Consider the following 16686-nt stretch of genomic DNA (forward strand, 5'->3'; position numbering starts at 1 on the left):
GACTCTAGACACCGTGTGGAAGCTGTAGGTACTGCAACCTCAGTCAATTAATTGTGGTTCACGTTTATCAATGGGATCAAGTAGCGCATGGATATATTTTCCCATTTTCAGTGATCAGTTTTTCCTGTGCTTTTCGATGTAAATGCCGTTCTGGTAAAGCCACAGCAGTGATTTAACCAGTTTTTTAAACGTCTGAGTGTTTTCTATCCACACAGACTAAGCAAATGCATATACTATATTCCTGGCATGAGTAGCAGGGCGCTGAAATGTTGCGCGATTTTTAGCAGAATGTTCAAAAAAGTAGAGGGTCGACTTAAGAGGTTAAAAGAACTGGATAGCAGAGAGTGGTTTCGACCGATCGTACACGTGGTTAAAGTAGACATCACGCTTCCGCTTCGCTTCTGTAATCAGCATGACCTGTACAAACTGACAGAAGCTGTCAAAAAATAATCACGGAGGGCACTGAGACATGCCCGTGAAATTATGGTTTAATATTTCTGTTTGCACTTCATTGCTAACAGCAAACTGAATAGCAGAGGATGGTTTCGATCCATAAATCACTTGGTTAACTGCCCTGCACACTTCCACTTCACCCCTCCACTTTCAGGTACCCCAATACAATACTTGAACTCACAATAAATGGATTAGGCGGTCAGTGTCTTAAGCCACTGTGTCTCTCTGTGATCAGCATGACCTATACAAACTGATAGAAGCAGTAATAAAAACAGAATCACGGAGGGCACAGAGACATGCACATGAAATTCTCCAATTTAAAAAAAAAATCCCTGTTTACACTTCATTTCTAAAAGTAGAATTGGATAGCTTCGATCCATCAACCTCTGTGTTATGTGCCCAGCTCTTCTCTTCTGTTTGCACTTCATTGCTAAAAGCAAACTGGATAGCAGAGGATGGTTTCGATCCCTAAATCACTTGGTTAACTGCCCTGCACACTTCCACTTCATCCCTCCACTTTCAGGTACCCCAATACAATACTTGAACTCACAATAAATGGATTAGGCGGTCAATGTCTTAAGTCACTGTGGAAATGTGTGATCAGCAAGACCTATACGAACTGTATAAAAAAAATGCATTTCGGAGGGAACAGAGACATGCCCATGAAATTCTCCTTTTTTATCCCTGTTAAATCTTCATTTCTAAAAATTGAATCGGAAAGCTTCAATCCAACAAACTCTGTGTTATGTGTTGATCTCTCTTCCTCCATAGGAATTTGCATTCATCCACCCCAGATCGGACTCGAACCCACAGTCCCTGGCTTAGAAGGCCAGTGCCTTATCCATTAGGCCACTGGGGCACTTGCTTTAAAAGAACTGGATAGCAGAGAGTGGTTTCGACCGATCGTACACGTGGTTAAAGTAGACATCACGCTTCCGCTTCGCTTCTGTAATCAGCATGACCTGTACAAACTGACAGAAGCAGTCAAAAAATAATCACGGTGGGCACTGAGACATGCCCATGAAATTATGGTTTAATATTTCTGTTTGCATTTCATTGCTAAAAGCAAACTGAATAGCAGAGGATGGTTTCAATCCATAAATCACTGGGTTAACTGCCAGGCACACTTCCACTACATCACTACACTTTCAGGTACCCCAAAACAATACTTGAACTCACAATAAATGGATTAGGCGGTCAGTGTCTTAAGTCACTGTGGAAATGTGTGATCAGCATGACCTATACGAACTGATAGAAGCAGTTGTAAAAAGAAAATGCATTTCGGAGGGCACAGAGACATGCCCATGAAATTCTCCTTTTTTATCCCTGTTAAATCTTCATTTCTATAAATGTAATACGACGCTTCAATCCATCAAACTCTGTGTAATGTGCTTATCTCTCTTCCTCCATAGGAATTTGCATTCTTCCACCCCAGATGGGACTCGAACCGACAATCCCTGACTTAGAAGGCCAGTGCCTTATCCATTAGGCCACTGGGGTACTAAATGGATTAGGCAGTCAGTGTCTTAAGTCACTGTGGAAATGTGTGATCAGCATGAGCTATATGAACTGATAGAAGCAGTTGTAAAAAAATTGCAATTCGGAGGGTACAGAGACATGCCCATGAAATTCTCCTTTTTATCCCTGTTAAATCTTCATTTTTAAAATTTGAATCGGAAAGCTTCAATCCATCAAACTCTTTGTTATGTGCTGATCTCTCTTCCTCAATTGGAATTTGCATTCATCCACCCCAGATGGGACTCGAACGCACAATCCCTGGCTTAGAAGGCCAGTGCCTTATCCATTAGGCCACTGGGGCACTTGCTGTAAAAGAACTGGATAGCAGAGAGGTGTTTCGACCGATCGTACACGTGGTTAAAGTAGACATCACGCTTCCGCTTCGCTTCTGTAATCAGCATGACCTGTACAAACTGACAGAAGCAGTCAAAAAATAATCACGGAGGGCACTGAGACATGCCCATGAAATTATGGTTTAATATTTCTGTTTGCACTTCATTGCAAAAAGCAAACTGAATAGCAGAGGATGGTTTCGATCCATAAATCACTGGGTTAACTGCCAGGCACACTTCCACTAAATCACTCCACTTTCAGGTACCCCAAAACAATACTTGAATTCACAATACATGGATTAGGAGATCAGTGTCTTAAGCCACTGTGGCACTCTGTGATCAGCATGACCTATATGGATTGATAGAAGCAGTACTAAAAAAAGAATCACGGAGGGCACAGAGACATGCCCATGAAATTCTCCAATTTAAAAAAAAATCCCTGTTTACACTTCATTTCTAAAAGTAGAATTAGATAGCTTCGATCCATCAACCTCTGTGTTATTTGCCCAGCTCTTCTCTTCTGTTTGCACTTCATTGCTAAAAGCAAACTGGATAGCAGAGGATGGTTTCGATCCCTAAATCACTTGGTTAACTGCCCTGCACTCTTCCACTTCATCCCTCCACTTTCAGTTACCCCAATACAATACCTGTACTCACAATAAATGGATTAGGCGGTCAGTGTCTTAAGTCACTGTGGAAATGTGTGATCAGCATGACCTATACGAACTGATAGAAGCAGTTGTAAAAAGAAAATGCATTTCGGAGGGCACAGAGACATGCCCATGAAATTCTCCTTTTTTAGCCCTGTTAAATCTTCATTTCTAAAAATAGAATCGGAAAGCTTCAATCCATCAAACTCTGTGTTATGTGCTGATCGCTCTTCCTCCATAGGAAGTTCTAAAGATGGGACTCGAACCCACAATCCCTGGCTTAGAAGGCCAGTGCTTTATCGATTAGGCCACTGGGGAACTTGCTTTAAAAGAACTGGATAGCAGAGAGTGGTTTAGACCGATCGTACACGTGGTTAAAGTAGACATCACGCTTCAAGTCGATTCTGTAATCAACATGACCTGTACAAACTGACAGAAGCAGTCAAAAAATAATCACGGAGGGCACTGAGACATACCCGTGAAATTATGGTTTAATATTTCTGTTTGCACTTCATTGCTAAAAGCAAACTGAATAGCAGAGGATGCTTTCGATCCATAAATCACTGGGTTAACTGCCAGGCACACTTCCACTACATCACTCCACTTTCAGGTACCCCAATAAAATACTTGAACTCACAATAAATGGATTAGGCGGTCAGTGTTTTAAGTCACTGTGGAAATGTGTGATCAGCATGACCTATACGAACTGATAGAAGCAGTTGTAAAAAAAAAATGCATTTCGGAGGATACAGAGACATGCCCATGAAATTCTCCTTTTTTATCCCTGTTAAATGTTCATTTCTAAAAATTGAATCGGAAAGCTTCAATCCATCAAACTCTGATGATCTCTCTTCCTCCATAGGAATTTGCATTCATCCACCCCAGATGGGACTCGAACCCACAATCCCTGGCTTAGAAGGCCAGTGCCTTATCCATTAGGCCACTGGGGCACTTGCTTTAAAAGAACTGGATAGCAGAGAGTGGTTTCGACCGATTGTACAAGTGGTTAAAGTAGACATCACTCTTCCGCTTCGCTTCTGTAATCAGCATGACCTGTACAAACTGACAGAAGCAGTCAAAAAATAATCACTGGGGGCACTGAGACATGCCCATGAAATTATGGTTTAATATTTCTGTTTGCACTTCATTGCTAAAAGCAAACTGAATAGCAGAGGATGGTTTCAATCCATAAATCACTGGGTTAACTGCCAGGCACACTTCCACTACATCACTCCACTTTCAGGTACCCCAAAACAATACTTGAATTCACAATACATGGATTAGGAGATCAGTGTCTTAAGCCACTGTGGCACTCTGTGATCAGCATGACCTATATGGATTGATAGAAGCAGTAATAAAAAAAGAATCACGGAGGGCACAGAGACATGCACATGAAATTCTCCAATTTAAAAAAAAATCCCTGTTTACACTTCATTTCTAAAAGTAGAATTGGATAGCTTCGATCCATCAACCTCTGTGTTATGTGCCCAGCTCTTCTCTTCTGTTTGCACTTCATTGCTAAAAGCAAACTGGATAGCAGAGGATGGTTTCGATCCATAAATCACTTGGTTAACTGCCCTGCACACTTCCACATCATCCCTCCACTTTCAGGTACCCCAATACAATACTTGAACTCACAATAAATGTATTAGGCGGTCAGTGTCTTAAGTCACTGTGGAAATGTGTGATCAGCATGACCTATACGAACTGATAGAAGCAGTTGTAAAAAAATGCATTTCGGAGGATACAGAGACATGCCCATGAAATTCTCCTTTTTTATCCCTGTTAAATCTTCATTTCTAAAAATTTTATAGGAAAGCTTCAACCCATCAAACTCTGTGTTATGTGCTGATATCTCTTCCTCCATGGGAACTTGCATTCATCCACCCCAGATGGGACTCGAACCCACAATCCCTGGCTTAGAAGGCCTTATCCATTAGGCCACTGGGGTACTTGCTTTAATAAAAATGGATAGCAGAGAGTGGTTTCGACTGATTGTACAAGTGGTTAAAGAAGACATCACGCTTCAGCTTCGCTTCTGTAATCAGCATGACCTGTACAAACTGACAGAAGCAGTCAAGAAATAATCACAGAGGGCACTGTGACATGCCCGTGAAATTATGGTTTAATATTTCTGTTTGCACTTCATTGCTAACAGCAAACTGAATAGCAGAGGATGGTTTTGATCCATAAATCACTGGGTTAACTGCCAGGCACACTTCCACTACATCACTCCACTTTCAGGTACCCCAAAACAATACTTGAATTCACAATACATGGATTAGGAGATCAGTGTCTTAAGCCACTGTGGCACTCTGTGATCAGCATGACCTATATGGATTGATAGAAGCAGTAATAAAAAAAGATTCACGGAGGGCACAGAGACATGCACATGAAATTCTCCAATTTAAAAAAAAAATCTCTGTTTACACTTCATTTCTAAAAGTAGAATTGGATAGCTTCGATCCATCAACCTCTGTGTTATGTGCCCAGCTCTTCTCTTCTGTTTGCACTTCATTGCTAAAAGCAAACTGGATAGCAGAGGATGGTTTCGATCCCTAAATCACTTGGTTACCTGTCCTGCACACTTCCACTTCATCCCTCCACTTTCAGGTACCTCAATACAATACTTGAACTCACAATAAATGGATTAGGCAGTCAGTGTCTTAAGTCACTGTGGAAATGTGTGATCAGCATGAGCTATACGAACTGATAGAAGCAGTTGTAAAAAAATTGCAATTTGGAGGGCACAGAGACATGCCCATGAAATTCTCCTTTTTTATCCCTGTTAAATCTTCATTTCTAATAATTGAATCAGAAAGCTTCAATCCATCAAACTCTGTGTAATGTGCTAATCTCTCTTCTTCCATAGGAATTTGAATTCATCCACCCCAGATGGGACTCGAACCCACAATCCCTGACTTAGAAGGCCAGTGACTTATCCATTAGGCCACTGGGACACTTGCTTTAAAAGAACTGGATAGCAGAGAGTGGTTTCGACCGATCGTACACGTGGTTAAAGTAGACATCACGCTTCCGCTTCTGTAATCAGCATGACCTGTACAAACTGACAGAAGCAGTCAAGAAATAATCACGGAGGGCACAGAGACATGCCGATGAAATTCTCCTTTTTTATCCCTGTTAAATCTTCATTTCTAAAATTTGAATGGGAAAGCTTCAATCCATCAACCTCTGTGTTATGTGCTGATCTCTCTTCCTCCATAGGAATTTGCATTCATCCACGCCAGATGGGAATCGAACCCACAATCCCTGGCTTAGAAGGCCAGTGCCTTATCCATTAGGCCACTGGGGCACTTGCTTTAACCTGTTCCTTCTACTCGGGACTCTTGCGTCCCAACTAGAGCTCTGGAAATGCAAATGCCCTACGCTAAATGCTAATAGTATTAGTTAAAACTCAAAAGTTCATTAAAATACACATGCAGGGTATCGAATTAAAGCTACACTCGTTGTGAATCCAGGCAACAAGTCAGATTTTTAAAATGCTTTTCGGCGAAAGCATGAGAAGCTATTATCTGATAGCATGCAACACCCCAAAAGACCCACAGGGGACGTAAACAAAATAATTAGCATTTCGGCGTTACACAAACCGCACAATAAAATAGAAAACATTCATTACCTTTCACCATCTTCTTTGTTGGCACTCCTAGATGTCCCATAAACACTATTTGGGTCTTTATTTCCATTAAATCGGTCCATATAAAGCCTAGATATCGTTATATGTAGACTGTGTGATAAACGAAAAAAACATCGTTTCAAAACGTAACGTCATTTTTTTAAATTCAAAAAGTCGACGATAAACTTTCACAAAACACTTCGAAATACGTTTGTAATGCAACTTTAGGTATTAGTAAACGTTAATAAGCGATAAAATTCACCAGGAGGCGATGTAAAGATCATTAGCTGTCCGTCTGGAAAAATGTCCGGCTAGAAACTCAACGAAAATATCCGGTCCTAGACCGGATTAGATACGGTGTCCTGCATGAGTTTGACCAAGAAAAACTCGAAGGGAAATGATAAGACTCTAGACACCGTGTGGAAGCTGTAGGTACTGCAACCTCAGTCAATTAATTGTGGTTCACGTTTATCAAAGGGATCAAGTAGCGCATGGATATATTTTCCCATTTTCAGTGATCAGTTTTTCCTGTGCTTTTCGATGTAAATGCCGTTCTGGTAAAGCCACAGCAGTGATTTAACCAGTTTTTTAAACGTCTGAGTGTTTTCTATCCACACAGACTAAGCAAATGCATATACTATATTCCTGGCATGAGTAGCAGGGCACTGAAATGTTGCGCGATTTTTAACAGAATGTTCAAAAAGTAGAGGGTCGACTTAACCTCTTGCCTCTACCTGGGACGCTTGCGTCCCAACTAGAGCTCTGGAAATGCAAATGTGCTACGCTAAATGCTAATAGTATTAGTTAAAACTCAAAAGTTCATTAAAATACACATGCAGGGTATCAAATTAAAGCTACACTCGTTGTGAATCCAGGCAACAAGTCAGATTTTTAAAATGCTTTTCGGCGACAGCATGAGAAGCTATTATCTGATAGCATGCACCAATACACTACAACAGAAAAGCACAGCAGGGGACGTAAACAAAATAATTAGCATTTCGGCGTTACACAAACCGCACAATAAAATAGAAAACAGTCATTACCTTTCACCATCTTCTTTGTTGGCACTCCTAGATGTCCCATAAACACTATTGGGTCTTTATTTCGATTAAATCGGGCCATATAAAGCCAAGATATCGTTATATGTAGACTGTGTGATAAACGAAAAAAACAGCGATTTCACAACGTAACGTCATTTTTTAAAATTCAAAAAGTAGACGATAAACTTTCACAAAACACTTCGAAATACGTTTGTAATGCTACTTTAGGTATTAGTAAACGTTAATATGCGATAAAAATCATCCGTAGGCGATGTAGATATCATTAGCTGTCGTCTTGGAAAAAATTTCAGGAGAGAGCTCTTCCGGAATGATCTGGGCGGAGACCGGAGGTAAGCGGTGCCCCTCTTTCGGTTCAACCAAGAATCAAAGATGATTAAATTCACAAGATACTCGACAACATGGGGATGCTGTGGGAGTTGAATGCTCGGTCTTATCTAATTCGGCTCACTGTTAACAATTGCGGTAGTGGCGCAAGGATATTTATTTCCATTTTCTGTGATCAGGTTTTCCTGCGCTTTCCGATGTAACGCACGTTATGTAATAGCCACAGTCGTGATTTAACCAGTTTTAAAAACTTCCGAGGGTTTCCTATACGCACATTCTAACCATATGAACGTACTATATTCCTGGCATGAGTAGCAGGGCGCTGAAATGTTGCGCGATTTTTAACAAAATGTTCAAAAAAGTAGAGGGTCGACTGAAGAGGTTAAGAGGTTAAAAGAACTGGATAGCAGAGAGTGGTTTCGACCGATCGTACACGTGGTTAAAGTAGACATCACGCTTCCGCTTCGCTTCTGTAATCAGCATGACCTGTACAAACTGACAGAAGCTGTCAAAAAATAATCACGGAGGGCACTGAGACATGCCCGTGAAATTATGGTTTAATATTTCTGTTTGCACTTCATTGCTAACAGCAAACTGAATAGCAGAGGATGGTTTCGATCCCTAAATAACTTGGTTAACTGCCCTGCACACTTCCACTTCATCCCTCCACTTTCAGGTACCCCAAAACAATACTTGAATTCACAATACATGGATTAGGCGGTCAGTGTCTTAAGTCACTGTGGAAATGTGTGATCAGCATGACCTATACGAACTGATAGAAGCAGTTGTAAAAAGAAAATGCATTTCGGAGGGCACAGAGACATGCCCATGAAATTCTCCTTTTTTATCCCTGTTAAATCTTCATTTCTAAAAATTTTATAGGAAAGCTTCGACCCATCAAACTCTGTGTTATGTGTTGATATCTCTTCCTCCATGGGAACTTGCATTCATCCACCCCAGGTGGGACTCGAACCCACAATCCCTGGCTTAGAAGGCCAGTGCCTTATCCATTAGGCCACTGGGGCACTTGCTTTTCAGAACTGGATAGTAGAGAGTGGTTTCGACCGATTGTACAAGTGGTTAAAGTAGACATCACTCTTCCGCTTCGCTTCTGTAATCAGCATGACCTGTACAAACTGACAGAAGCAGTCAAAAAATAATCACGGAGGGCACTGAGACATGCCCATGAAATTATGGTTTAATATTTCTGTTTGCACTTCATTGCTAAAAGCAAACTGAATAGCAGAGGATGGTTTCGATCCATAAATCACTGGGTTAACTGCCAGGCACACTTCCACTACATCACTCCACTTTCAGGTACCCCAAAACAATACTTGAATTCACAATACATGGATTAGGCGGTCAGTGTCTTAAGTCACTGTGGAAATGTGTGATCAGCATGACCTATACGAACTGATAGAAGCAGTTGTAAAAAGAAAATGCATTTCGGAGGGGACAGAGACATGCCCATGAAATTCTCCTTTTTTATCCCTGTTACTTCTTCATTTCTAAAAATTTAATAGGAAAGCTTCAATCCATCAAACTCTGTGTTATGTGCTGATCGCTCTTCCTCCATAGGAAGTTCTACTGATCCACCCCAGATGGGACTCGAACCCACAATCCCTGGCTTAGAAGGCCAGTGCTTTATCCATTAGGCCACTGGGGCACTTTCTATAAAAGAACTGGATAGCAGAGAGTGGTTTAGACCGATCGTACACGTGGTTAAAGTAGACATCACGCTTCCGCTTCGCTTCTGTAATCAGCATGACCTGTACAAACTGACAGAAGCAGTCAAAAAATAATCACGGAGGGCACTGAGACATCACTGGGTTAACTGCCAGGCACACTTCCACTACATCACTCCACTTTCAGGTACCCCAAAACAATACTTGAATTCACAATACATGGATTAGGCGGTCAGTGTCTTAAGTCACTGTGGAAATGTGTGATCAGCATGACCTATACGAACTGATAGAAGCAGTTGTAAAAAGAAAATGCATTTCGGAGGGCACAGAGACATGCCCATGAAATTCTCCTTTTTTATCCCTGTTAAATCTTCATTTCTAAAAATTTAATAGGAAAGCTTCGACCCATCAAACTCTGTGTTATGTGCTGATATCTCTTCCTCCATGGGAACTTGCATTCATCCACCCCAGATGGACCTCGAACCCACAATCCCTGGCTTAGAAGGCCAGTGCCTTATCCATTAGGCCATTGGGGCACTTGCTTTTCAGAACTGGATAGTAGAGAGTGGTTTCGACCGATTGTACAAGTGGTTAAAGTAGACATCACTCTTCCGCTTCGCTTCTGTAATCAGCATGACCTGTACAAACTGACAGAAGCAGTCAAAAAATAATCATGGAGGGCACTGAGACATGCCCATGAAATGATGGTTTAATATTTCTGTTTGCACTTCATTGCTAAAAGCAAACTGAATAGCAGAGGATGGTTTCAATCCATAAATCACTGGGTTAACCGCCAGGCACACTTCCACTACATCACTCCACTTTCAGGTACCCCAAAACAATACTTGAATTCACAATACATGGATTAGGAGATCAGAGTCTTAAGCCACTGTGGCACTCTGTGATCAGCATGACCTATATGGATTGATAGAAGCAGTAATAAAAAAAGAATCACGGAGGGCACAGAGACATGCACATGAAATTCTCCAATTTAAAAAAAATTCCCTGTTTACACTTCATTTCTAAAAGTAGAATTGCATAGCTTCGATCCATCAACCTCTGTGTTATGTGCCCAGCTCTTCTCTTCTGTTTGCACTTCATTGCTAAAAGCAAACTGGATAGCAGAGGATGGTTTCGATCCCTAAATCACTTGGTTAACTGCCCTGCACTCTTCCACTTCATCCCTCCACTTTCAGGTACCCCAATAAAATACTTGAACTCACAATAAATGGATTAGGTGGTCAGTGTCTTAAGTCACTGTGGAAATGTGTGATCAGCATGACCTATACGAACTGATAGAAGCAGTTGTAAAAAAAAAAAAGCATTTCGGAGGGTACAGAGACATGCCCTTGAAATTCTCCTTTTTTATCCCTGTTAAATCTTAATTTCTAAAATTTGAATGGGAAAGCTTCAATCCATCAAACTCTGTGTTATGTGCTGATCTCTCTTCCTCCATAAGACTTTGCATTCATCCACCCCAGATGGGACTCGAACCCACAATCCCTGACTTAGAAGGCCAGTGCCTTATCCATTAGGCCACTGGGGCACTTGCTTTAACCTGTTGCTTCTACTCGGGACGCTTGCGTCCCAACTAGAGCTCTGGAAATGCAAATGCGCTACGCTAAATGCTAATAGTATTAGTTAAAACTCAAAAGTTCATTAAAATACACATGCAGGGTATCGAATTAAAGCTACACTCGTTGTGAATCCAGGCAACAAGTCAGATTTTTAAAATGCTTTTCGGCGAAAGCATGAGAAGCTATTATCTGATAGCATGCAACACCCCAAAAGACCCACAGGGGACGTAAACAAAATAATTAGCATTTCGGCGTTACACAAACCGCACAATAAAATAGAAAACATTCATTACCTTTCACCATCTTCTTTGTTGGCACTCCTAGATGTCCCATAAACACTATTTGGGTCTTTATTTCGATTAAATCGGTCCATATAAAGCCTAGATATCGTTATATGTAGACTGTGTGATAAACGAAAAAAACATCGTTTCAAAACGTAACGTCATTTTTTAAAATTCAAAAAGTCGACGATAAACTTTCACAAAACACTTCAAATACGTTTGTAATGCAACTTTAGGTATTAGTAAACGTTAATAAGCGATAAAATTCATCAGGAGGCGATGTAAAGATCATTAGCTGTCCGTCTGGAAAAATGTCCGGCTAGAAACTCAACGAAAATATCCGGTCCTAGACCGGATTAGATACGTTGTCCTGCATGTGTTTGACCAAGAAAAAACTCGAAGGGAAATGACAAGACTCTAGACACCGTGTGGAAGCTGTAGGTACTGCAACCTCAGTCAATTAATTGTGGTTCACGTTTATCAATGGGATCAAGTAGCGCATGGATATATTTTCCCATTTTCAGTGATCAGTTTTTCCTGTGCTTTTCGATGTAAATGCCGTTCTGGTAAAGCCACAGCAGTGATTTAACCAGTTTTTTAAACGTCTGAGTGTTTTCTATCCACACAGACTAAGCAAATGCATATACTATATTCCTGGCATGAGTAGCAGGGCGCTGAAATGTTGCGCGATTTTTAACAGAATGTTCAAAAAAGTAGAGGGTCGACTTAAGAGGTTAAAAGAACTGGATAGCAGAGAGTGGTTTCGACCGATCGTACACGTGGTTAAAGTAGACATCACGCTTCCGCTTCGCTTCTGTAATCAGCATGACCTGTACAAACTGACAGAAGCTGTCAAAAAATAATCACGGAGGGCACTGAGACATGCCCGTGAAATTATGGTTTAATATTTCTGTTTGCACTTCATTGCTAACAGCAAACTGAATAGCAGAGGATGGTTTCGATCCATAAATCACTGGGTTAACTGCCAGGCACACTTCCACTACATCACTCCACTTTCAGGTACCCCAAAACAATACTTGAATTCACAATACATGGAATAGGAGATCAGTGTCTTAAGCCACTGTGGCACTCTGTGATCAGCATGACCTATATGGATTGATAGAAGCAGTAATAAAAAAAGAATCACGGAGGGCACAGAGACATGCACATGAAATTCTCCAATTTTAAAAAAAATCCCTGTTTACACTTCATTTCTAAAAGTAGAATTGGATAGCTTCGATCCATCAACCTCTGTGTTATGTGCCCAGCTCTTCTCTTCTGTTTGCACTTCATTGCTAAAAGCAAACTGGATAGCAGAGGATTGTTTCGATCCCTAAATCACTTGGTTAACTGCCCTGCACTCTTCCACTTCATCCCTCCACTTTCAGGAACCCCAATACAATACTTGAACTCACAATAAATGGATTAGGCGGTCAGTGTCTTAAGTCACTGTGGAAATGTGTGATCAGCATGACCTATACGAACTGATAGAAGCAGTTGTAAAAAGAAAATGCATTTCGGAGGGCACAGAGACATGCCCATGAAATTCTCCTTTTTTATCCCTGTTAAATCTTCATTTCTAAAATTTGAATGGGAAAGATTCAATCCATCAAACTCTGTGTTATGTGCTGATCTCTCTTCCTCCATAAGACTTTGCATTCATCCACCCCAGATGGGACTCGAACCCACAATCCCTGGCTTAGAAGGCCAGTGCCTTATCCATTAGGCCACTGGGGCACTTGCTTTAACCTGTTGCTTCTACTCGGGACACTTGCGTCCCAACTAGAGCTCTGGAAATGCAAATGCGCTACGCTAAATGCTAATAGTATTAGTTAAAACTCAAAAGTTCATTAAAATACACATGCAGGGTATCGAATTAAAGCTACACTCGTTGTGAATCCAGGCAACAAGTCAGATTTTTAAAATGCTTTTCGGCGAAAGCATGAGAAGCTATTATCTGATAGCATGCAACACCCCAAAAGACCCACAGGGGACGTAAACAAAATAATGAGCATTTCGGCGTTACACAAACCGCACAATAAAATAGAAAACATTCATTACCTTTCACCATCTTCTTTGTTGGCACTCCTAGATGTCCCATAAACACTATTTGGGTCTTTATTTCCATTAAATCGGTCCATATAAAGCCTAGATATCGTTATATGTAGACTGTGTGATAAACGAAAAAAACATCGTTTCAAAACGTAACGTCATTTTTTAAAATTCAAAAAGTCGACGATAAACTTTCACAAAACACTTCAAATACGTTTGTAATGCAACTTTAGGTATTAGTAAACGTTAATAAGCGATAAAATTCATCAGGAGGCGATGTAAAGATCATTAGCTGTCCGTCTGGAAAAATGTCCGGCTAGAAACTCAACGAAAATATCCGGTCCTAGACCGGATTAGATACGTTGTCCTGCATGTGTTTGACCAAGAAAAACTCGAAGGGAAATGACAAGACTCTAGACACCGTGTGGAAGCTGTAGGTACTGCAACCTCAGTCAATTAATTGTGGTTCACGTTTATCAATGGGATCAAGTAGCGCATGGATATATTTTCCCATTTTCAGTGATCAGTTTTTCCTGTGCTTTTCGATGTAAATGCCGTTCTGGTAAAGCCACAGCAGTGATTTAACCAGTTTTTAAACGTCTGAGTGTTTTCTATCCACACAGACTAAGCAAATGCATATACTATATTCCTGGCATGAGTAGCAGGGCGCTGAAATGTTGCGCGATTTTTAACAGAATGTTCAAAAAGTAGAGGGTCGACTTAAGAGGTTAAAAGAACTGGATAGCAGAGAGTGGTTTCGACCGATCGTACACGTGGTTAAAGTAGACATCACGCTTCCGCTTCGCTTCTGTAATCAGCATGACCTGTACAAACTGACAGAAGCTGTCAAAAATAATCACGGAGGGCACTGAGACATGCCCGTGAAATTATGGTTTAATATTTCTGTTTGCACTTCATTGCTAACAGCAAACTGAATAGCAGAGGATGGTTTCGATCCATAAATCACTGGGTTAACTGCCAGGCACACTTCCACTACATCACTCCACTTTCAGGTACCCCAAAACAATACTTGAATTCACAATACATGGAATAGGAGATCAGTGTCTTAAGCCACTGTGGCACTCTGTGATCAGCATGACCTATATGGATTGATAGAAGCAGTAATAAAAAAGAATCACGGAGGGCACAGAGACATGCACATGAAATTCTCCAATTTTAAAAAAATCCCTGTTTACACTTCATTTCTAAAAGTAGAATTGGATAGCTTCGATCCATCAACCTCTGTGTTATGTGCCCAGCACTTCTCTTCTGTTTGCACTTCATTGCTAAAAGCAAACTGGATAGCAGAGGATGGTTTCGATCCCTAAATCACTTGGTTAACTGCCCTGCACTCTTCCACTTCATCCCTCCACTTTCAGGAACCCCAATACAATACTTGAACTCACAATAAATGGATTAGGCGGTCAGTGTCTTAAGTCACTGTGGAAATGTGTGATCAGCATGACCTATACGAACTGATAGAAGCAGTTGTAAAAAGAAAATGCATTTCGGAGGGCACAGAGACATGCCCATGAAATTCTCCTTTTTTATCCCTGTTAAATCTTCATTTCTAAAATTAGAATGGGAAAGCTTCAATCCATCAAACTCTGTGTTATGTGCTGATCTCTCTTCCTCCATAAGACTTTGCATTCATCCACCCCAGATGGGACTCGAACCCACAATCCCTGGCTTAGAAGGACAGTGCCTTATCCATTAGGCCACTGGGGCACTTGCTTTAACCTGTTGCTTCTACTCGGGACACTTGCGTCCCAACTAGAGCTCTGGAAATGCAAATGCGCTACGCTAAATGCTAATAGTATTAGTTAAAACTCAAAAGTTCATTAAAATACACATGCAGGGTATCGAATTAAAGCTACACTCGTTGTGAATCCAGGCAACAAGTCAGATTTTTAAAATGCTTTTCGGCGAAAGCATGAGAAGCTATTATCTGATAGCATGCAACACCCCAAAAGACCCACAGGGGACGTAAACAAAATAATTAGCATTTCGGCGTTACACAAACCGCACAATAAAATAGAAAACATTCATTACCTTTCACCATCTTCTTTGTTGGCACTCCTAGATGTCCCATAAACACTATTTGGGTCTTTATTTCCATTAAATCGGTCCATATAAAGCCTAGATATCGTTATATGTAGACTGTGTGATAAACGAAAAAAACATCGTTTCAAAACGTAACGTCATTTTTAAAATTCAAAAAGTCGACGATAAACTTTCACAAAACACTTCAAATACGTTTGTAATGCAACTTTAGGTATTAGTAAACGTTAATAAGCGATAAAATTCATCAGGAGGCGATGTAAAGATCATTAGCTGTCCGTCTGGAAAAATGTCCGGCTAGAAACTCAACGAAAATATCCGGTCCTAGACCGGATTAGATACGGTGTCCTGCATGTGTTTGACCAAGAAAAAACTTGAAGGGAAATGACAAGACTCTAGACACCGTGTGGAAGCTGTAGGTACTGCAACCTCAGTCAATTAATTGTGGTTCACGTTTATCAATGGGATCAAGTAGCGCATGGATATATTTTCCCATTTTCAGTGATCAGTTTTTCCTGTGCTTTTCGATGTAAATGCCGTTCTGGTAAAGCCACAGCAGTGATTTAACCAGTTTTTTAAACGTCTGAGTGTTTTCTATCCACACAGACTAAGCAAATGCATATACTATATTCCTGGCATGAGTAGCAGGGCGCTGAAATGTTGCGCGATTTTTAACAGAATGTTCAAAAAAGTAGAGGGTCGACTTAAGAGGTTAAAAGAACTGGATAGCAGAGAGTGGTTTCGACCGATCGTACACGTGGTTAAAGTAGACATCACGCTTCCGCTTCGCTTCTGTAATCAGCATGACCTGTACAAACTGACAGAAGCTGTCAACAATAATCACGGAGGGCACTGAGACATGCCCGTGAAATTATGGTTTAATATTTCTGTTTGCACTTCATTGCTAACAGCAAACTGAATAGCAGAGGATGGTTTCGATCCATAAATCACTGAGTTAACTGCCAGGCACACTTCCACTACATCACTCCACTTTCAGGTACCCCAAAACAATACTTGAATTCACAATACATGGAATAGGAGATCAGTGTCTTAAGCCA

At 40.8% G+C, this 16686-nt stretch overlaps 5 non-coding genes across 5 annotated transcripts; all 5 read right to left on the minus strand.

Annotated features, from left to right (window-relative positions):
- Positions 1-3830: 3830 nt before the first annotated feature.
- trnar-ucu (transfer RNA arginine (anticodon UCU)) lies at positions 3831-3903 on the minus strand. The gene has a single exon. It is a non-coding gene; the product is annotated as a tRNA-Arg (tRNA).
- A 5021-nt stretch (positions 3904-8924) lies between these two features.
- On the minus strand, positions 8925-8997 carry trnar-ucu (transfer RNA arginine (anticodon UCU)). The gene has a single exon. It is a non-coding gene; the product is annotated as a tRNA-Arg (tRNA).
- Positions 8998-9565: 568 nt separating this feature from the next.
- On the minus strand, positions 9566-9638 carry trnar-ucu (transfer RNA arginine (anticodon UCU)). The gene has a single exon. It is a non-coding gene; the product is annotated as a tRNA-Arg (tRNA).
- Positions 9639-11130: 1492 nt separating this feature from the next.
- Positions 11131-11203, minus strand: trnar-ucu (transfer RNA arginine (anticodon UCU)). Its single transcript has one exon. It is a non-coding gene; the product is annotated as a tRNA-Arg (tRNA).
- Positions 11204-13179: 1976 nt separating this feature from the next.
- On the minus strand, positions 13180-13252 carry trnar-ucu (transfer RNA arginine (anticodon UCU)). The gene has a single exon. It is a non-coding gene; the product is annotated as a tRNA-Arg (tRNA).
- Between the last annotated feature and the right edge of the window lie 3434 nt (positions 13253-16686).

Source organism: Oncorhynchus nerka, unplaced genomic scaffold (genome assembly GCF_034236695.1).
Source record: "Oncorhynchus nerka isolate Pitt River unplaced genomic scaffold, Oner_Uvic_2.0 unplaced_scaffold_34___fragment_2___debris, whole genome shotgun sequence".
NCBI lineage: Eukaryota > Metazoa > Chordata > Actinopteri > Salmoniformes > Salmonidae > Oncorhynchus > Oncorhynchus nerka.